Source organism: Arachis hypogaea, chromosome 15, assembly GCF_003086295.3.
Source record: "Arachis hypogaea cultivar Tifrunner chromosome 15, arahy.Tifrunner.gnm2.J5K5, whole genome shotgun sequence".
Lineage (NCBI taxonomy): Eukaryota > Viridiplantae > Streptophyta > Magnoliopsida > Fabales > Fabaceae > Arachis > Arachis hypogaea.
This window is the reverse complement of record NC_092050.1, coordinates 112,193,412-112,215,682: the sequence shown is the minus strand read 5'-3', so window position 1 is coordinate 112,215,682 and position 22,271 is coordinate 112,193,412. Positions and strand designations below refer to the sequence as shown.

The 22,271-nt window shown below is 42.1% G+C and overlaps 1 non-coding gene across 1 annotated transcript; it reads left to right on the top strand.

Annotated features, from left to right (window-relative positions):
- Window positions 1-21,579: 21,579 nt before the first annotated feature.
- LOC112753483 (small nucleolar RNA R71) lies at window positions 21,580-21,683 on the top strand. Its single transcript, XR_003177868.1, has one exon. It is a non-coding gene; the product is annotated as a small nucleolar RNA R71 (small nucleolar RNA).
- Window positions 21,684-22,271: the final 588 nt, after the last annotated feature.

Sequence of the window (22,271 nt, the reverse complement as noted above, 5' to 3'; positions counted from 1 at the left end):
AATATTGCTACCTTTGTTGAGCCGCAAATTGAACAAAGACAATGGGGTTTCCTACGGAGACAGCCAAGGCAGGTCAATCTTTCTTGGGTAGTTGAGTTCTACTCCAACTTCTACATACCGACCCTGCAGTTTATTTATGTCCGACAGAAGCAAGTGCCCATTACAGAAGAGGCCATCCAGCAAGCTTTGAGTCTTCCCTCTTTTCCAGTAGGAATGGACGCTTTTCAAGAAGCCACCCTTCAGCGCCAGAGATACCAATTGGACTGGGACTCCATTCTCGGAGTCATTGCATTACCTGGCAGCCGTTGGATCTACGACTACCACTGTACCCGCCCTAAGGGAATCTTGGCTTCCGCACTTACCTTGGAGGCTCGCGTATGGGCACAGATCATGTCCCATTACGTCTTTCCGAGCACTCATGAGTCCTCCTTTACTGCAGACATGGCTGTTCTACTATGGTGCATCCTTACAGACCAACCTCTGAATCTCTCAAGACACATCCGGAATGCTATGGAGCATTGACAAACCCCAATTTGATGGTTTATCTTGTACTGATTTCAGGGGTTTTATCAATGATTCCACACACTTTCTATATGAAAATACAAGATTTTGCATTCCTTTCCTAGTTTTGCCTCATGAATGAAAACATGCTTATTTCGCACGAAAATAGATACATTTCTAATCTTCTCTTGATGCCATTCGATGCCGTGACTTGTGTGCTAAGTGGTTTCAGGATATAGAGTAGGAATGGACCGAAAGAGAGAAGGAAGACGGGTACAAAGGAAGGAAGCATGAGGATTAAGCTTTGGAAATTTCCGCATGGGCGCGTGCGCGCACTTGGCGCGCCCGCGCGGATAGGGCAACGTGAAGCCAAAGCCAAGAGCCGGCTTGAGAAGCGGCTAAGCCATGATCTTCATGGGTGCGCACGCGTACATCACGCCTCCGCGCACATTACAAGACGTCTCAACGGCGCGTGCGCGTACCTTGCGCGTGCGCGCCGATTCGCGAATATGATTTTTTAAGAAGTCACGTGACTTAGGCGTGGAGGCAGTTAAGGATCCCATTTTGGGGAAACACCTTGGCGGGAAAAGCTTAAGAAGACCAAAGGAGCAAGGGTTAAGGACACTTAGTTAGTTCATTTTCTAGATCTAGATTTTTTGGGGGGAGAGGAGAGTTAGTTACACTTTTTGGGAGAAGAAGAGGGAGATTCCAAGCTTCACTAGGGTTCATCCTCATCTAACTTCTGAATCTTCAATGACTTTTTTGGTGAGATCCATTACAATTCTCACTCCACTTTGTTCATGTCATAGATTTTCTTCTCCAATTTCAAGTAGTAGATGCAATTGATCAATTCTCATAGATCTAGAATTCAACTTTGTAATTTTGGATTTCGTCTCTATTTTGAGAATTCGATTTTCATTGCTACTCTTTGAGACTTGTTGTTAGATCTTTGTGTTGAAATACTTTCAATTCGACTTTTCATCTCATTTTACTATGACTTTCCTTCTTGCTCATCACGTGTTTGATAAAATGACAACACTAGCTATGGAGTAGAATTTTCACACTTGGCATAGGGTTTGGTCCTTGGAAGAAGTTGAATAGTTGTATCAATAGTTGATTTGGAATTAGGGATTGCTAGTTGGCTTGGAGTGCACTAAAGCTAGATTCCCATAAGGTGAAGCTAGGACTTGTGACTCAAGTTGATTGCTTTCATTTGACCTCCCTCTATACCTAGGGGATAACTAAATGAAGCAAGGCCTAATTGTTGTCAACATTGAATGGACTATAAGGATAGAATTTCTAATGCCAATCCTAAGCCAAGTCTTTTGATGATTGATTGTTTGTTTCTCATTACTTTGCTAAAACCTTCAAAGAATTCCAACAAGGCTTACTAAATCAATAAGATGCACATTTTGGCAATTCCAAGGGAGAACGACTCGGGAGACTAGTACTCTCGGATATAGATTGTAGGTTTGTTTGATGAAGGATTTTGCGTCGGTTTAGACTATACTACGATTGATCATTTGATAATTTCTATACCGACAAAAAATTCATTTGTCAAAATGGCGCCGTTGCCGGGGAAAGTTGCTTAGTGTGCCATGTTATTGTTTTGGATTAAGCGTGTATATATGTACATAGTTGCACTTCATTGTAAACTACTCAATTGACTAACTCCTCATCGTTACAATGAATTCCATTTCCCCTTCATTGCATGACGCGTTCACAACCGAATCCGAGCTTAGCCCCTTTTGATCCGGAAATAGAACGAACTTTGTTTCATATTAGACAAGCTCGGAGGCGGCTAAGATTTGGAAAAGGTGAAGAGGTTTTCACCACCTCAACCACCTTACTAGAAGTGAACATTGAACCGTCACTCAAAGAAGGCATTAATCACACTCCCATCATTCTCACTAACAATTCTTCTTTTGTTTTAGGTACTAATACCATGGACGCTCCAAGGAGAGTTACCATCAAGGAAGCGGGTGCACCGGATTATGTCCTTCAACCCCTTCATGTAACTCACCCCAATTTAAATGCGAACTTTGAATTGAAGACCGCTTTGATCAACCTCCTACCCAAGTTTCACGGGCTTCCCGCACAAGACCCTATTCGACATCTCAAGGACTTCCATCGCATATGCTCGACTACTAGACGGGAAGGGTCCGATGAAGTTGCTATATGGTTGTTTGCTTTCCCCTTCTCTCTTGAAGACAAGGCCAAAGAATGGTTCTACACTCTCTCTAGTGAAGTTACCTCCGATTGGGACCTACTTAGAAGGGGGTTCTTGGATAAATTCTTGCCCCCGGAAAAAATGGATAGGCTAAGGAAGGAAATGTCTTGTATTGTGCAAGGTGAGACGGAACCACTCTATGAGTATTGGGAACGGTTTTGCAAACTACTAGATGCATGCCCTAATCACATGATCGACACTCAAGTATTGCTTGGATACATATGTCAAGGGATGCGAGAGCAAGATAGAACCCTCTTGGACACTTCTAGCAATGGTTCTTTGTCCAAATATAAAACCGCGGAGGAGGCATGGCAACTTATTATTGACTTAGCCGAATCCAATCAACATATGAGGCGAAGAGTCAACCGTCCAAGGACCGTGAACGAGGTATCAACTAGTAGTGAAGCCACCGCTCTAACTCAATCCTTGAATGAGATGACATCCGTTTTGAGGCAACTCCAATTGAACCAACAACAACCACAACAACCTCAATCATATCAACAACACCCTCCACCACCTCAACAACACAACCAACAATTGGTCCCTCAAAGAGTGTGTGGCATTTGCTCTTGCTACTCTCACCACACGGATGAGTGCCCAAGCCTTCAAGAAGATAACACTTTGGCGGCTACCCATAATTTCTATGACCGCCCTAATCAAGGGTACTACCAAGGAGGTAATCCTAACCAAGGACACCCTTATCAAGGAGGAGGCTACAACCAAGGAAGTGGACACAATAATCAAAATTGGAAAGACAATCATCAACAAGGGAATAGGGACAACAACAACAATGGAGGAGGTCAAAGATGGAATAACAACTCGCAAAATTTCTCACAAAACCGACCATACAACTTCCAAAATCAACCATACAATCAACAAAACCCACAAAGAAACTACCAAACATATCAACCACCACATCAAAGACCACCACTCAACCAATCACAAACTCCTCAACTCACATATGCAACCACCCCCTCCAACCAAGACGAAACACTCCGGACCATTATCCAAGGCCAAAAGGAATTACAAAACACACTTGCTTCCGGCCTCACCTCTACACTACAAGCTCTTCTTGCATGCATGGACACACCATCGACCCCCACTCCTCAACCCCCAATCCAAAGTGTCATTCCCTCTCAACCTCAACCAAACCCAAAAGGGAGCATCAATGCCATCACCCTTAGATCCGGTACACAACTAAAAGAAAAGGAAGCAAAGGACCCAAGTCCTATCACAACCGCCCAAGAGGAAGAGAGAATAGATATAGAAGAGGTAGTGGAAGAGGAGACACCACAAGCCATAGTTGAAGATGAAGCCCAACCAACAAGGGAGACAACCAAGGCCAAAAGAACCTTGGAAGAAGAAATTGCTCAACCACTTCCATTTCCAACACTTGCAAAGAAAGCTAAAAAGCGCATGGAACTCGACCCCAAAATGGTAGAAATGTTCAAGAAAGTTGAGGTAACCATCCCCCTCTTTGATGCCATCCATCAAGTTCCTAGATATGCCAAATTCCTCAAAGATTTATGCATAAACAAGGATAGAATTCTTGAATTGGAAACCATCCCATTGGGGAGTTCTATTTCCGCTTTAATGGGAACATTGCCGGAGAAGTGTGATGACCCGGGCCCTTGTATGGTCACTTGCACCGTCAATGGAGTTCAATTTAGAGATTGTATGTGTGACCTCGGAGCATGTGTTAGCATCATGCCGCTCTCCGTTTACCGGGTATTGAAGTTGCCACCACTAAAAAGGTCGACGGCAAGATTTGTCCTAGCGGATAAAAGCATAATAACCGTAGCAGGTGTTGCGGAAGATGTATTGGTGAATATAAAGGGGTTGGTGTTTCCAATTGACTTCTATGTCCTTGAAATGCCGTCAAGCGAAACCGAGAGAGCATCATCTATCCTACTTGGAAGGCCATTCTTGAGAACTTCTAGATTTAAGCTTGATGCTTACTCGGGGAACTACTCATTTGAAATAGATGGGAGAATTGTAAGCTTTAGCCTAGAGGAAGCAATGAAGCATCCACCGGAGAACCACTCTCTATTTCGGTGTGACCCAATCGATAACATAGTAGCCGAAGTGCATCTTGCAAGATTAGATGAGAAGTGCATGGTCAAAGAAGCAAATGAAGAGTCAAGTGAACTAAATACCACACATCATACAAGCCATCCGGAGACTCAAACTTCAAGGAATGACAAGAAGATGGAATTGAAGCCACTACCACCTCACTTAAGGTATTCATACCTTGATGAAGCCCAAAAGCTACCCGTGATAATTGCACAAGAGTTAACTCCTCAATAAGAAGAAAAATTGCTGAATGTATTGAGGAAAAACAAAAGGGCAATTGGGTGGAGTTTGGCAGATCTAGTGAGAATAAGCCCCCAAGTATGCGAGCACCGCATATTTCTTGAAGAAGGAGCAAGACCGGTCCGACAACCTCAAAGGAGACTTAACCCGACCATTCTTGAGGTGGTGAAGAAAGAAGTCACTAAGCTACTTGAAGCGGACATCATCTATCCTATCTCGGATAGCGAATGGGTAAGCCCGGTCCAAGTAGTGCAAAAAAGAAGTCCGGAGTGACAACAATCAAAAATGAAAGTGGTGAACTTATAGCAACAAGAGTGCAGAATTCTTGGAGAGTATGCATAGACTACCGAAGATTGAATGCGGCCACGAGAAAAGATCACTTTCCACTACCATTTATCGATCAAATGCTTGATCGGTTAGCCGGTAAATCATACTATTATTTTCTTGATGGCTACTCCGGATACTTCCAAATTCATATTGCTCTAGAAGATCAAGAAAAAACCACATTTACTTGCCCCTTTGGAACGTATGCTTACAAGCGTATGCCATTTGGCCTATGCAATGCACCGGCAACGTTTCAAAGATGCATGATGAGCCTATTTGCGGACTTTCTAGAGCAATCGATGGAAGTTTTCATGGATGATTTTAGTGTGTATGGTGAGTCATTTGAGCATTGCTTAGGTAACCTTGAAAAAGTCTTAGAAAGATGCACCAAAACAAACCTTGTCTTAAATTTTGAAAAATGTCATTTCATGGTCAAACAAGGCATTGTTTTGGGACACATAGTATCAAAGGAAGGCATCTCCGTAGATCCGGCAAAGATAAATGTCATATCCAGTTTACCTTACCCCTCCTCCGAGAGGGAAGTCTGTTCTTTTCTTGGACATGCAGGATTCTACCGGAGATTCATCAAGGACTTTAGCAAGGTGGCCTTACCCCTCTCTCGATTACTACAAAAAGACACCGAATTTGAGATGAGCAAGGAATGTATGGAAGCATATGACAAACTCAAGGTAGCATTGACACAAGCCCCTATTGTACGAGGACCCAATTGGACTCAACCCTTTGAAATCATGTGTGATGCTTCGAATTATGCGATAGGAGCCGCGTTAGCACAACGCGAGGGTAAGATTCCCTATGTCATAGCTTATGCTTCCAAAACATTAGACGGAGCCCAATCCAACTACACTACTACCGAAAAGGAACTCCTAGCTATTGTTTTTGCTTTGGACAAGTTCCGAGCCTATCTTCTTGGTTCCAAGGTAGTAGTGTACTCGGATCACGCAGCACTAAAGTACTTGTTGGCAAAAAAGGAATCAAAACCGAGATTAATTCATTGGGTGCTCTTATTACAAGAATTTGACTTGGAAATCAAAGATAGGAGCGGTTCCCAAAACCTAGTGGCGGACCATTTAAGTCGCCTCGAACACACAAAAGGCGACACCACTCCTATCAATGATTCCTTTCTTTTAGATGCCTTACATGCAATCTCGGAAGTGGTTCCTTGGTATGCCCCAATAGCAAACTATTTGGTTTCACGCACTTTCCCTCCCAATCTCGACAAAAACAAAAAGGATAAGCTGAAAAGCGAATCCAAATACTATATTTGGGATGATCCCTATTTGTGGAGGTGTGGAGCGGACCAAATAATGCGACGGTGCATACCTCAAACCGAATTCCAAGCAATCTTGGACGCTTGCCATGCTTCCGAAGGAGGTGGTCACTACGGACCCCAAAGAACGGCAAGAAAAATCCTTGATTGCGGATTTTGGTGGCCAACTCTTCTCAAAGATGCTTCTCTCTATTGCAAATCTTGTCCCCAATGTATCAGGTTTGGAGATATTTCCAAGAAGGACGAAATTCCCCAACAAAATATGCTTTTTTGCGAAATCTTTGACGTATGGGGAATCGACTTCATGGGACCATTTCCAAATTCCAATGGCTTTCTTTACATCTTGTTAGCCGTCGATTATGTGTCAAAATGGGTGGAGGCAATCCCCACCCGAACGGATGACGCTAATGTTGTATATTCTTTTGTGAGGAACAATATCATTTGTCGCTTTGGCACCCCAAGAGCAATCATAAGTGACCAAGGATCCCACTTTTGCAACAAAAGAATAGACGGCCTCATGAGAAAATATGGCATCATCCACAAAGTCGCCACGGCTTACCACCCTCAGACAAACGGCCAAGCCGAAGTCTCTAACCGGGAAATCAAGCATGTGTTAGAAAGGATTGTAAAGCCGAATAGGAAAGATTGGAGCATTAAACTCTCCGATGCACTGTGGGCCTATCGAACGGCTTACAAGACACCCATTGGCATGAGCCCCTTCCGGCTTGTATATGGTAAAGCATGTCACTTACCGGTAGAAATTGAACACAAAGCTTATTGGGCCGTAAAGGAGTGTAATATGAGCTTGGGTGGGGCCGGAGTAGAGAGAAAGCTTCAATTGGCAGAATTAGAATGTTTGAGATTGGAAGCTTACGAAAATTCTAGACTTTATAAGGAAAAGTTGAAAGCCATCCATGACAAGAACATTAGGAGAAGAGAATTCCGACCCGGTGACCTAGTCCTTCTCTACAATTCAAGGTTGAGATTACTACCCGGAAAGCTTAGATCAAGGTGGAATGGGCCCTACCAAGTGGAGAAAGTAGAACCTTATGGAGTCTACCACTTGCGCCACCCATCAAACCTGGACATCTTCAAGGTAAACGGGCACCGTCTCAAATTGTATCATGGTGAGCAAAGAAAGAATGCCAAGGAATTTGAAGTGTTCCTCTTGAGGGATGCAACTCTTGAACAAACACTATAAGCCACTGAAAGTCCAACTTAAGGACGTTAAACAAAAGTGCTAGGTGGGAGACACCCCACCATGGTAAGATCTTCCTTTGAGATTTGTACATAGACACTTGACTTCATTTGTTGACTTCCTTGATAGTTTACCAAGTAAAATGCCTTGCTATAGTGCTTAGGTGGCTGTATGGGGGGGGGGGGTTTTGAAATGTCAAAAGTGGTGTAAACACTTGCAAATTTAGAAAAAAAAAAAAAAAAAAACCACCCCTCTGCGCATGCGCGCACATGGCGCGTCCGCGCACATGGGCGAAATCTGCCAATCGACGCGCAAGCGCACTGTGCGCGTCCGCGCCGATTGCCTTGCTGCCCTCCCCTAGTACATCCTACAGAGAGTTAAGCCACTCTCAAGCTTGCACTAAGCCACCGGCCCAGCACCTTTGCCGCGTGCGCGCACCTGGCGCGCACGCGTCCATACAAGGCGAGCACGAAATGCGCGCGCGCGCCGCAGCCGCGCACGCGCCCTTTTATTCTGCACTCCTCTCTGGGCCACTTCACAGAGAGTTGAGCCCCCTCCAGGCCCCTCTCATGCCTGGGGCACAACCACGAGGACGCGCGCGCGCGCGCCAAAAAGCGCTGAGGCCATCTCTGGTACTTCGTCCAGAGAGTTATGCCACCCATGTGCCTCTCTTGTGCCGCCAGCCCAAGCGCAGGGACGCGCCCGCGAAATGTGCGCGCGCGCGCCCCTAGTCCACCGCACTCCCCGCGCGAGCGCGCACCGCGCGCGCACGCGCCGGTGATCGACGCCTTCTTTAAAACAAAAATTAAAAGGGGCACACTCATCCCTTCATTCTCATTCCACTTTTCTTCTTCCATATCCTTCTCCATCTCACAAGGTATTATACTAGGCTCCCTCTTAGTCCATTAATCTCTTGTAGTTCTTATTCATTTAGTTGCACCATCTTTTAGGTAGCTTCTTTCTTCTTTTTTTTCTTCTCTCTTCCTTCTTTCTCTAGTTACTTTCTTGGGATGTCTTTGCTCTCTCCTCTCTTTCAATCCAATTCTTCATGGGCATTTAGGTCTCAAACTCACTTACATGAATAGATGAATGGTGTTGCTTAATTTTCTTGCAATCAATATGCACTATAATCATTAATAATGGATTGTGGAAAGTTACATTGCTCTCATTTTCACATAATCACATACTACTTGAAGGATGCACACCAAGTGTTCGATGAAAGGCACACTTAAATTTTGGACTCATTGTGACTACCTTGCCTCTCAACCAATCACTTTTGAGTGCATCCCCACTTTCCACAAACCATTCTTTCCCATTTTCTTGGCTTGCCTTCCATTTATGGTCCCTAAGGGTGTGTGCTTCTCATGCCTCTTCCTTGCATGCTTAAACTACCCTTACACCACATGAAAATAATTTGCCTTGCTCCTCACACATTATCCTAGTTACATGTTGCAGCTGTCATGTAACAAAGATACCCATATTTTATGGCACAACTTTTTCATTACATAGAGCTCATGTACCTCCACTTCTTTGAGTTTGATATTTTCCCTTTCTTGCTTCCACAGGATGATCATCAAAAAGGACAACGGGAAAGGCCCCAAGAAGCCAGCTTCCAATAAAGTGCGCCTAACCTCTAGCACGGAGGACCGCGCTAAGTTTTAAGTGTGGGGAGGTCGGCCGACCGATCTCCGTAGGTAACATCTGAATAAATCTGAATAAATTAGGATAGGTTGCATGATTAGGTTTTAGTTGGCATCATTCGCATGATAAGTCTGCTTGGTTGGAACAATGAAATTCTCTCTTAGGAAACCAACACTTTGGGGCGACCATGGCATTGCAAATTTTAAATGCTTTGATGCCAAAGTTGCATGAAGAATTATATTCTGGAACATGGGTTTGAAGTTAAGAACACAAGCTTGTGAGATTTGAGCCTAATGGTGTGGTTACATCTTATAACCACTTATTTTTCCTTCTTGTGTGCACTATTCTCTTTCTATGATTGCGATCTTTGATTTGTTTGATTCTTTATGTCCATTATTCAGTGTATTCTTGCATTTATATGATTGAGGCCATCATTTCATTAGCTCACTCACCCAAATGGCCTTACCTTCTATCTTCCTTTGTTAGCCAAATTTGAGCCTGCGATTAACCCACTTTGTTCTTAATTTAGCACATTACAAGCCTTAAAGCGGAAAACAATAAAAATCCTTATTTGGATCTTTGATTAGCTTAGGCTAGTGTGTGTGAGTATCATTCAAGTGTGAGAACCTTGGGACATTGGGTGAATAAAAGGGTATTTTATATTATTATTGAAAATATTGGGAATTGGGTACATACTCATGTATTGATCAAATGTAAAACCCTATGCATTGACGCTCTTGTATATAGAAAAAAAATGAGAAAAACAAAAGAACAAAAGAAAAAGAAAACAATATGGAAAAGAAAAAAAAAGAATATAAAAAGAAAGAAAAGAAAAAAAAAGAGGAAAAATAATAAAAAGGGGACAAAATGCCCCAAAGTGAAGCTCAAAAGGAATCAATGCATAAGTATTGTGAAACGAAAAGAAAATGCATAAGTATGTGGAAAAGTGAGGAATGGATAGTTAGGTTAGTACTTAATTGTATAGGTCATTATATAGGTTAGGTGGGAAAAGTTTAAGTTAATCAAAGATTCAAATCCTAAGTCCACTAGCCATATATGACCCTACCTTAACCCTAACCCCATTACGACCTAGGAAAAGACCTCATGATAATTGTATGCATGCATTGAATAATTGTTGATTGTTAGATGAAAAACAAATCTTGGAAAGCATGATTAGGGGAGAATTGAGAGAATAAACCCCAAACACCGAGTGATTAGAGTGCAAACACTTCCGACAAGGGTTCGATGCTCAATCCTTTGATTCCCGGCTCTCGCGAGCATCCCTCATGCAAGGTTGCGCATATTGCATTTGATGCTTAGAAAGTGGCAAGTCCTATGCTTTGACCACCATCGTATCCCATGTGCTCGCATATGTCCTAAGAAGGCTAATTTGCTCCCAACCAAGTGGATAGTGGCACTAGTCATAGTTGCATGCATATAAGTAGGTTGCACTTTATGAGTCTTATACTTTTGCAATCTCTCGGTCTTCTGTGTTTCTTTGCATTTCTCTAAGCATGAGGACATGCTAGAATCTAAGTGTGGGGAGGTTGACAAACCCCAATTTGAGGGTTTATCTTGTACTGATTTCAGGGGTTTTATCAATGATTCCACACACTTTCTATATGAAAATACAAGATTTTGCATTCCTTTCCTAGTTTCGCCTCATGAATGAAAACATGCTTATTTCGCACTAAAATAGATACATTTCTAATCTTCTCTTGATGCCATTCGATGCCGTGACTTGTGTGCTAAGTGGTTTCAGGATATAGAGTAGGAATGGACCGAAAGAGAGAAGGAAGACGGGTACAAAGGAAGGAAGCATGAGGATTAAGCTTTGGAAATTTCCGCATGGGCGCGTGCGCGCACTTGGCGCGCCCGCGCGGATAGGGCAACGTGAAGCCAAAGCCAAGAGCCGGCTTGAGAAGCGGCTAAGCCAGGATCTTCATGGGTGCGCACGCGTACATCACGCCTCCGCGCACATTACAAGACGTCTCAACGGCGCGTGCGCGTACCTTGCGCGTGCGCGCCGATTCGCGAATATGATTTTTTAAGAAGTCACGTGACTTAGGCGTGGAGGCAGTTAAGGATCCCATTTTGGGGAAACACCTTGGCGGGAAAAGCTTAAGAAGACCAAAGGAGCAAGGGTTAAGGACACTTAGTTAGTTCATTTTCTAGATCTAGATTTTTTGGGGGGAGAGGAGAGTTAGTTACACTTTTTGGGAGAAGAAGAGGGAGATTCCAAGCTTCACTAGGGTTCATCCTCATCTAACTTCTGAATTTTCAATGACTTTTTTGGTGAGATCCATTACAATTCTCACTCCACTTTGTTCATGTCATAGATTTTCTTCTCCAATTTCAAGTAGTAGATGCAATTGATCAATTCTCATAGATCTAGAATTCAACTTTGTAATTTTGGATTTCGTCTCTATTTTGAGAATTCGATTTTCATTGCTACTCTTTGAGACTTGTTGTTAGATCTTTGTGTTGCAATACTTTCAATTCGACTTTTCATCTCATTTTACTATGACTTTCCTTCTTGCTCATCACGTGTTTGATAAAATGACAACACTAGCTATGGAGTAGAATTTTCACACTTGGCATAGGGTTTGGTCCTTGGAAGAAGTTGAATAGTTGTATCAATAGTTGATTTGGAATTAGGGATTGCTAGTTGGCTTGGAGTGCACTAAAGCTAGATTCCCATAAGGTGAAGCTAGGACTTGTGACTCAAGTTGATTGCTTTCATTTGACCTCCCTCTATACCTAGGGGATAACTAAATGAAGCAAGACCTAATTGTTGTCAACATTGAATGGACTATAAGGATAGAATTTCTAATGCCAACCCTAAGCCAAGTCTTTTGATGATTGATTATTTGTTTCTCATTACTTTGCTAAAACCTTCAAAGAATTCCAACAAGGCTTACTAAATCAATAAGATGCACATTTTGGCAATTCCAAGGGAGAACGACTCGGGAGACTAGTACTCTCGGATATAGATTGTAGGTTTGTTTGATGAAGGATTTTGCGTCGGTTTAGACTATACTATGATTGATCATTTGATAATTTCTATACCGACAAAAAATTCATTTGTCAAGCATGTACAAATCGCGGGCAACCTACCTTTCCCCGCCAGATGTACCAATTTGACTGGGAAGCTATTCTCAGAGTTATTGCACTATCTGGCAGCCGTTGGATCTACGGATACCATCGTACCCGCCTTAAGAGAATATCGGCTTCAGCAAACAATGTGGCTTGTGGCTTCTACTGGCCTACCCTCTATAGAGATTCCCGAGAGTTTGTACGTAACTGTGACAGTTACCAGAGAACTGGTAATCTGCCTGATGGTTATGCCATGTCTCAACAAGAAATCTTGGAGATTGAGTTGTTTGATGTATGGGGTATTGACTTCATGGGACCTTTCCCACCATCATACTCAAACACTTATATTCTGGTTGCAGTCGACTATGTATCCAAATGGGTAGAGGCCATTGCCACACCCACTAATGATACTAAGACAGTGCTGAAGTTCCTCCAGAAACATATCTTTAGCAGGTTTGGTGTCCCTAGAGCACTAATTAGTGATGGGGGCACTCACTTCTGCAACAAACAGCTTTACTCTGCTATGGTCCGGTATGGAATTAGTCATAAGGTGGCAACTCCATATCATCCACAGACAAACGGGCAAGCTGAAGTCTCTAATAGAGAACTAAAAAGAATCCTAGAATGGACTATAAGTACCCGTAGAAAGGATTGGGCGAGAAGCTTGGATGATGCTCTGTGGGCTTACAGAACAGCATTCAAGACTCCTATAGGGACCTCTCCATACCAGCTTGTGTATGGTAAGGCCTGTCATCTGCCCGTGGAATTAGCTGGAGAAAAAAGATTGCGCCAGCTGAATGAGCTAGAGAAATTCAAACTCACTATTTTCGAAAATGCCAAGCTTTACAAAGAGAAAGCAAAAAGGTGGCATGACAGAAAGCTATCATCTAGAGTCTTTGAATCAGGACAGAAGGTTCTGCTGTTTAACTCTAGGCTCAGGCTATTTCCCAGGAAACTGAAATCCCGGTGGAGGGGACCATATGTGATTACAAATGTGTCACCATATGGCTATGTGGAGCTTCAAGACATTGATTCTAATAAGAAGTTTATTGTTAATGGACAGAGAATCAAGCATTATTTTGAAGGCAATGTTGAGCAAGAGTGCTCAAGGCTGAGGCTAGATTAAAAGCTCAGCAAGGTCTAGCTAAAGACAATAAAGAAGCGCTTGTTGGGAGGCAACCCAATGTTATTTAACTATATCTATTTAGTTTCCATTGCTATTTTATGTTTTCTATAGGTTGATGATCATGTGAAGTCACAAAAACTACTGAAAAATCAAAAACAGAATGAAAAACAGCATTAAAAATAGCTCACCCTGGAGGAAGAGCTTACTGGCGTTTAAACGCCAGTAAGAAGCAACAAGCTGGCGTTTAACGCCAGAAAGAAGCATCAAGCTGGTGTTAAACGCCAGAAACAAGCACCAACTTGGCATTCAACACCAAGAAAGGGGAAAAGCTGGCGTTTAACGCCAGAAACAAGCAGCAGTCTGGCGTTAAACGCCAGGATTGCACACTAAGGGCGTTTTGCATGCCTCAATGGAGCAGGGATGCTAAGTCCTTGACCCCTCAGGATCTGTGAACCCCACAGGATCCCCACCTACCTCACCATTCCAATTTAAACCATTTCCTTCCCATACCCACCCATTCACACACCTCCTTCTCCTCCACTTCTCCTTCTACTCACTTCTATCTTCTTTTGCTCGAGGACGAGCAAACCTTTTAAGTTTAGTGTGGAAAAAAGCGTTGCTTTTTGTTTTTCCGTAACCATTTATGGCACCTAAGGCCAGAGAAACCTCTAGAAAGAGGAAAAGGAAGGCAGTTGCTTCCATCCCCGAGTCATGAGAGATGGAGAGGTTCATCTCAAGGGTCCATAGTTCAGTGGTAGAGCATTTGACTGTAGATTAAAGAGCTATGAGGAAGGAGCAACAAAGACAAGGAAGAGACATAGAGGAGCTCAAGAGCACCATTTGTTCTTTAAAAAGAGGAAGACGCCATTCTCACTAAGGTGGACCCGTTCCTTAATCTCCTTGTTCTTATTTCTCTGTTTTTCGTTTACTATGCTTTATGTTTATTTATGTTTGGGTCTTATTACATGATCACTAGTATCTAAGTGTCTATGTCTTAAAGATATGAATGTCCTATGAATCCATCACCTTTCTTAAATGAAAAATGTTTTCTGAAAAAAGAAAAAGAAGTAGATGAATTTCGAATTTTAAAATAGTTTAATTATTTTGATGTGGTGGCAATACTTTTTGTTTTCTGAATGAATGCTTGAACAGTGCATATGTCTTTTAAATTTGTTGTTTATGAATGTTAAAATTGTTGGCTCTTGAAAGAATGATGAAAAAGGAGAAATATTATTTGATAATCTGAAAAATCATAAAAATGATTCTTGAAGCAAGAAAAAGCAGTGAAGAACAAAGCTTGCAGAAAAAAATGCGAAAAAAAAAAAGAAAAAGCAAGCAGAAAAAAAAAGCCAAAAGCTCTTTAAATCAAAAGGCAAGGGTAATAAAAAAGGATCCAAGGCTTTGAGCATCAGTGGATAGGAGGGCCTAAAGAAAAAAAATCCTGGCCTAAGCGGCTAAACCAAGCTGTCCCTAACCATGTGCTTGTGGCGTGAAGGTGTCAAGTGAAAACTTGAGACTGAGCGTTTAAAGTCGAGGTCCAAAACAAAAAAAAAGAGTGTGCTTAAGAACCGTGGACACCTCTAAGTAGGGACTCTAGCAAAGCTGAGTCACAATCTAAAAAGGTTCACCCAGTTATGTGTCTGTGGCATTGATGTATCCGATGGTAGTACTGGAAAACAAAGTGCTTAGGGCCACGGCCAAGACTCATAAAGTAGCTGTGTTCAAGAATCAGCATACTGAACAAGGAGAATCAATAACACTATCTGAATTCTGAGTTCCTATAGATGCCAATCATTCTGAACTTCAAAGGATAAAGTGAGATGCCAAAACTGTTCAGAAGCAAAAAGCTAATAGCCCCGCTCATCTAATTAAGACTGATCTTCATAGATGTTTTTGAAATTCATTGTATATTTTCTTCTTTTTATCCTACTTTGTTTTTAGTTGCTTGGGGACAAGCAACAATTTAAGTTTGGTGTTGTGATGAGTGGATAATTTATACGCTTTTTGGCATTATTTTTAGGTAGTTTTTAATATGTTTTAGTCACTTTTTATTATATTTTTATTAGTTTCTAGGAAAAATTCATATTTCTAGACTTTACTATGAGTTTGTGTGTTTTTCTGTGATTTCAGGTATTTTCTGGCTGAAATTGAGGGAGCTGAGCAAAAATCTGATTCAGGCTGAAAAAGGACTGCTGATGCTGTTGGATTCTGACCTCCCTGCACTTGGAATGGATTTTTTAGAGCTACAGGAGTCCAATTGGTGCGCTCTCAATTGTGTTGGAAAGTAGACATCCAGAGCTTTCCAGCAATATATAATAGTCCATACTTTGCTCAATGATAGACGACGTAAACTGGCGTTCAACGCTAGTTCCATGTTGCATTCTGGCGTTAAACGCCAGAAACAGGTTACAAGTTGGAGTTAAACGCCAGAAACAGGTTACAACCTGGCGTTTAACTCTAGAAACAGCCTAGGCACATGTAAAGCTCAAGTCTCAGTCCCAGCACATACCAAGTGAGCCCCAAAAGTGGATTTCTGCAATATCTATCATAGTTTACTTATTTTCTGTAAACATAGGTTACTAGTTTAGTATTTAAACAACTTTTAGAGATTTATTTTGTATCTCATGACATTTTTAGATCTGAACTTTGTACTCTTTGATGGCATGAGTCTCTAAACTCCATTGTTGGGGTGAGGAGCTCTGTTGTGTCTCGATGAATTAATGCAACTATTTCTGTTTTCTATTCAAACACGATTGTTTCTATCTAAGATGTTCATTCGCACTTCAATATGATGGATGTGATAATCCATGACATTCATCACCATTCTCAACCTATGAATGCGTTCCTAACAACCACCTCCATTCTACCTTCGATTGAATGAGTATCTCTTGGATTCCTTAATCAGAATCTTCGTGGTATAAGCTAGAATCCATTGGCAGCATTCTTGAGAATCCGAAAAGTCTAAACCTTGTTTGTGGTATTCCAAGTAGGATTTAGGGCGTAGTGACAAATGCAAAAGGATCAATGGATCCTATTCCAGCATGAGTGAGAACTGACAGATGATTAGCCGTTCGGTGACAGCGCACCTGGACCATTTTCACTGAGAGGACGGATGGTAGCCATTGACAACGGTGATCCACCAACACACAGCTTGCCATAGGAGGAACCTCGCGTACGTGAAGAAGAAGACAGGGGAAAGCAGAGATTCAGAAGACAAAGCATCTCCAAAACTCCAACATATTCTTCATTACTGCATAACAAGTATTTAATTCATGCTCTTTTATTTTTCGCAATCCAAACTGATAATTATAATTGATATCCTGACTAAGAATCACAAGATAACCATAGATTGCTTCAAGCCAACAATCTCCGTGGGATTCGACCCTTATTCACGTAAGGTATTACTTGGACGACCCAGTGCACTTGCTGGCTAGTGGTACGAGTTGTGAAAAGCGTGATTCACAATTCGTGCACCAGCTTGCTTCTCTTTTTTTTCGCATATACATATATTTTTTTTCTTTTATTGCTTTTTTGATGCTTTTTCTTGCTTCAAAAATCATTTTTTTTTCGATTTTTCAGATTACCAATAATACTTTTCCTTTTTCATCATTCTTTCAAGATTCAACATTCTTAACTCCAACATCAAATATGCACTATTCATTCATGCATTCAGAAAGTAAAAGCAATGCCACCACATCAACATAATTGAACTATTCTTATTATATAACTCGAAATTTAAGTATCTCCCTATTCTTTTCAAATAAAATTTTCTTTCAAGCAAAATGAGAGATGCATGGAATATTTCATAGCTTTAAGGCATAAAATAAAGATGATCATGCACTAGAAACAGACAATAAGATAAAATACATGGAAAAACAGAAAAATAACATAGGCAACAAGGGATTAAGGGAACGGGTCCACCTTAGTAACGGCGGCTACTACTCCCTCTTTGGAATCCAATTGAGAGCTTGATGTCTTCTAAGTCACACTCCTGTCTCTGTTGTTCTTTGCTCATGGCTCTTTGATCTTCTCTTATTTCATAGAGGATGGTGGAATGCTCTTGATGTCCCATCCTCAACTGATCCATGTTGGAGTTTAATTCTTCTAGAGAAGTATGCAATTGGTCCCAATAGCCTTGGGGAGGAAAATGCATCCCTTGAGGCATCTCAGGGATTTTTTGTTGAGGCAGCTCCACATGCTCTTGTTGATGTGCATGTGTAGGCTCTCTAGTTTGCTCCATCCTTCTTTCAGTGATGGGCTTGTCCTCCTCAATAGGGATGTCTCTTTCTATGACAATTTCAGCTGAATTGCACAAGTGACAGATAAGGTGGGGAAATGCCAGCCTTGCTAAGGTGGAAGGCTTTTCAGCTTTCTTGTACAATTCTTGAGGTATTACCTTATGTACCTCCACCTCACTTCCAATCATGATGCAATGAATCATGATGGCTCTGTTAATGGTCACTTCTGACCGATTGCTAGTAGGGATGATGGAGCGTTGGATGAATTCCAACCATCCTCTAGCTACGGGCTTGAGGTCAAGCCTTCTTAGTTAGATAGGCTTGCCTTGAGCATCCCTCTTCTACTGAGCTCCTTCCACACAAATGTTTGAAAGGACTTGGTCCAGCCTCTGATCAAAATTGACTCTTCTAGTGTAAGGATGTGGTTCTCCTTGCATTATTGGCAAATAGAGCGTCAACCTTACACTTTTCCGGCTGAAATCCAAGGGTCGCCCTCGGACCATGGTGCTCCAATTTTTGGGATGTGGGTTCACACTAGTATCATGGTTTTTAGTGACCCATGCATTAGCATAGAACTCTTGCACCATCAAGATTCCAACTTCCGGGATAGGATTGGTTAGGACTTTCCAACGTCTCCTCCGGATTTCTCGTCGAATCTCCAGGTACTCATTCTTTTTTAGCCTAAAGGGGACTTCAGAAATCAACCTTTTCTTTGCCACTACTTCATAAAAGTGGTCTTGATGAGCTTTGGTGATGAATCTCTCCATCTCCCAAGGTTCGGAGGTGGAAGCAACAGCTTTCCCTTTCCACTTTCTAGAGGATTCTCCGACTTAGGGTGCCATAAGTGTGAATGAAAAGCAAAAAGCAAGGCGTTTTCGACACCAAACTTAAAAGCTTTGCTCATTCTCGAGTAAAATATGAACAAAAGAGAAAAAAAGAGTAGAAAAAGAAGAAAATATGGGAGATGGAGGCAGAGTGTGATTTGGCCAAGTGGGGGCTTTAGTGGATGAATGTGTGTGTATGAAGGATTGGAGGAAGGGGTATTTATAGGGGTAGGATAGGGTAGGGTTCGAATGAATGAGTGGGAATTGGGTGGAAAATTTGAATTTGAAGTGGGTGGGGGTTGGTGAGAGTTATGATGGGTTTTGGGAAGAGATATGGACGTGATTAGTTGAGGGTTTATGGGGAAAAGTGTGTGGGGAAGAGTGAAAGTAAGAGAGAGAAGAAGGTGGGATAGGTGGAGATTCTGTGGGACCCACTGGTCCTGAAAGGCTAGGAAATTTGAATTTTCTGCCCCCTTGTAGGTGTTGAACGCCCAGCTTCATGCTCCTCATAGGGCGTTGAACACCCATAGAAGACCTCCTTCCTGGCGTTTAACGCCAGGTCTCTGCCTCCTGGCTGGCATTCAACGCCAGCAATGCTGCTCTGCTTGGGCGTTGAACGCCCATTAGGGATAGCCTGTGTGGCGTTCAACGCTAGAATTGGCTGCTCTTCATGGGCGTTGAACGCCCATTCTGGCCCCCTTGTCTGGCATTCAACACCAGCAAGATGCCTGCTCCAGGGTGTTCTGTTTCCAGTTCCGATTGCCTCTGTTTCTGTTCTAACTACTACACATGATCGTAAACTTAAAGAAATAAATATAAAATACTGATATAACTTAAATAAACTTAAAGATAAATAAGAAAACTTTAATTATTGATGGGTTGCCTCCCAACAAGCGCTTCTTTAACGTCACTAGCTTGATGGCTAGCTCCTTATAGAGATGGATATGGGCTTAGAATTTCACCCCTTACAGTGAACTTCTTGCCTATGCTCTTATGGATGAGCTCCACATGCTCTAGAGGCAGGATCTTATTCACTGTGTGTAGAATGACTGGGTTGTCGGTGAAAACAACTCTCATGCCAGGTGAGAGGCCTTCAATGGGGATCTTCTTGTTCTTCCAGCCTTTAGGTACTTTCTTCTTAGTACCTTTACTCTCAGTGCTTGGTGATGGCTGCCCAACACCAAACTTATAATTGGTGTCTAAGGGCTCTATATAACTTTGCACTGAGAGAGAGGGTTGGAATACTAGGTGTTGCACAACTGTCTCTCTTTTGTTAGAGGGAGAGTTAGGGTTAGCCATCTTGAGCAAGATGTGGTCCTCCCATAATTGTAGAATCAGCTCTCCCTTTGCTACATTGTGATGGCATTGGCAGTGGCTAGAAAAGGTCTTACAAGGATGACGGATTCATCCTTGTCTTTCCCAGTATCCAAGATCATGAAATCTGTAGGGATGTAAAGGTTCTCAACCTTTACTAAGAGATCCTCTACCAGACCATATGCCTTTTTCATTGACTTGTCTGTCATCTCTAGTGAGATTCTTGCAGCTTGTACCTCAAAGATTCACAGTCTCTCTATTATGGAGAGTGGCATAAGGTTTATGCTTGACCCTAGGTCATACAAAGCCTTCTCAAAGGTAATGGTGCCTATGGTGCAAGGAATTAGGAAGCGTCCGGGATCCGGAAGCTTCTGAGGTAGTTTCTGTTGAACCAAGGCATTAAATTCCTTGGTGAGCACTAGGAGTTCTTCCTTCAATGCCTCTATTCCAAATAACTTGGCATTTAGCTTTATGAGGACTCTTAGGTAACAAGTAACTTGCTCTTCCCTAGTTTCCTCTTCCTCATCAGAGGAGGAGTGATCCTTATAATCCATAATTTGTAACAAAGGCATTCAATGGAACTTCTATGGTCTCCTCATGACCCTTAGTTGCCTTCAATTCTTCAATAGAGAAGTCTTTAGTGGGCGTTGAACGCCCAGTAAGGACTTCCTTACTAGCGTTCAATGCCAGAGTATCCCCTTTAGATTCGGCCTCAGCTTCCACAATGATGACCTTACACTCTGCTCTTGGATTTACTTCAGTGTTACTTGGGAGGGTGTTAGGAGGGGTCTCAGGGATTCTCTTACTCAGCTGACTAACTTGTACCTCCAGATTTCTGATGGAGGACCTAGTTTCTGTTATGAAACTGTGAGTGGTCTTAGAGAGTTCAGAGACTATGGTTGCTAAGTAAAAAAGGCTCTGCTTTGAAGGCTCCATATTTTGCTGAGAAGAAGGGAATGGTTTATTATTAAACCTATTCTGGTTTCTTCCAGATTGATTATTGTTAAAGCCTTCCTGAGGCTTCTGTTGATCTCTCTATGAAAGGTTAGGATGATTTTTCCATGAGGAGTTGTAAGTGTTTCCATAGGGTTCTCCCATATAATTCATCTCCTCCATTGTAGGTTGATCTGGATCATAAGCATCTCCATCATAGGAGGTGTCTTGAGTGATGCTAGCTACAGCTTGCATTCCAGTCAAATGCTGAGAGATCATATTGACCTGTTGAGTCAAGATCTTGTTCTGAGCCAATATGGCATTTAGAGTGTCAATCTCCAAGACTCCTTTCTTCTGAGCTACCCCATTGTTTATAGGGTTTCTCTCAGAAGTGTATATTAATTGGTTGTTTGCAACCATTTCAATGAGTTTCTGTGCCTCTTCAGGCATTCTCTTCAAGTGGAGTGATCCACCAGCAGAATGGTCCAATGACATTTTGGACATCTCAGATAGACCATCATAGAAAATTCCTAGGATCGTCCATTCTGAGAGCATATCAAGAGGACATCTCCTGATCAGTTGCTTGTATCTTTCCCAAGCTTCATAGAGGGATTCACCCTCTTTTTGTCCGAAAGTTTGAACTTCCACCCTGAGCTTGCTCATCTTTTGAGGTGGAAAGAACTTGGCCAAGAAAGCATTGACCAACTTTTCCCAAGAGTCTAGGCTTTCCTTAGGTTGAGAATCCAACTATATCCTAGCTCTGTCTCTAACAGCAAAAGGGAAATGCCTAAGCCTGTAGACCTTAGGATCCACTCCATTGGTCTTAACAGTATCATAGATTTGTAAGAATTCAGATAGAAATTGATGTGAGTCTTCTAGTGGAAGTCCATGGAATTTACAATTCTGTTGCATTAGAGAAACTAACTAAGGCGTAAGCTCAAAGTTATTTGCTCTAATGGCATGTATGGAGATACTTCTTCCATAGAAGTCAAAAGTGGGTGCAGTGAAGTCACCAAGGACCTTCCTTGCATCTCCTCCATTATTATGATCAGCTACCATGTTTGTGTTTTCAGTTTCTTGTTCAAAAAGTTCTATGAGGTCTCTGCTAGAGTGTTATGCTTTAACTTGTTGTAAATGCTTCCTTAGGGTCCTCTCAGGTTCAGGATCAGGATCAAAAAGAGGTTCTTTATCTCTGTTCCTGCTCATAAACAAGAAAAAGAAAAACAAGAAAGAAAGAGAATGGGA